Source organism: Euprymna scolopes, chromosome 18 (genome assembly GCF_053919585.1).
Source record: "Euprymna scolopes isolate OS-2025 chromosome 18, ASM5391958v1, whole genome shotgun sequence".
Classification (NCBI taxonomy): Eukaryota; Metazoa; Mollusca; class Cephalopoda; order Sepiida; family Sepiolidae; genus Euprymna; species Euprymna scolopes.
This window is the reverse complement of record NC_136499.1, coordinates 122,558,015-122,559,084: the sequence shown is the minus strand read 5'-3', so window position 1 is coordinate 122,559,084 and position 1,070 is coordinate 122,558,015. Positions and strand designations below refer to the sequence as shown.

General features: G+C 41.1%; 1 pseudogene; it reads left to right on the top strand.

Annotated features, from left to right (window-relative positions):
• Window positions 1-488: 488 nt before the first annotated feature.
• Window positions 489-607, top strand: LOC145301561 (5S ribosomal RNA; annotated as a pseudogene).
• The last annotated feature ends 463 nt before the right edge of the window (window positions 608-1,070 follow it).

The following is a 1,070-nucleotide window of genomic DNA, read 5'->3' as shown; positions in this document are numbered from 1 at the left end:
GAAGAGACGTTGCGAGCCTGTCTCTGTTTTATTGTTATTTTCATGTCAAGTTGCACGTCTGAGCTCCAATCTATGGTCACCGCCTGTCCTGACTTTCACAACAAACACTCGTCTAACTGAAACCACTATCAATAATTCCCCCCACTCTTTATCTATGCCTAAAACTAAACGTAAATTCCATGAACAAAGCTTTTTTCTTAGAACTGCACGCCTGTGGAACTCTGTTCTGTTTTCCTGCTTTCCAACTGACTACAACATGGTTGTCTTCAAGTCCAACGTGAAAACATTCTTGATGAGCCATCCCCTTAAGTCATCCAATTTACCCAATGTCCATTACTTAATATGACTACAACATGTCCCCATTAACGGCAGTGCACTCATTAACCCTTATCCTCGAGTGGCCTCATGAATAAATATTTTTATACTCGTTTTCATCTCAAGCAACGCATATTGTCACTTAGTCGTAAGTGACTACTATTGGGATCATTATATACGGCATAATCACGTTGACACACCGGTTTCCATCAGATCATTGAAGTTAAGCAACGTTGAGCTTGGTTATTACTAAAATGGTTGACCAATTTGGGAAGTCCAGGTGTTGTATATAGGAGGACGTCGACATCTCCCTGCAAAAAGTTGCAAAAACCTAACGTCATCATCTCCCTAACGGGGATATACATTCGACTGGGGACCGCTTTTTAATTTCATTCTCCCATGAAACTTCCTCCTTCGGAGGAAGCCGGTTAAACTCTGAATAGGGTTGGTGCTGACTGCACACACATTGAGATCATATCTAAAAGTTGTAGTCTCAGTTGCAAAGTCCTCAAAAAATAGAAAACAACTTCAACTCGCTGTTTTTTGTTGCAACAACGTCATTTATTTTCTCATTCTCTCGTAACGCGTGATTTTTCGTTACGTCCCTGACGTCACCCACGTGATCGTCTTCTTGAATGTGCTCTCAAACGTCTTTAGCTTTATCGTCATTGTAAACGTGTTCTCTCTGTTTATATTCTTTCTCATTACTGTGACGTCATTTCGCTCACGGCTCGGTATTTGCATATAGCCGCCTA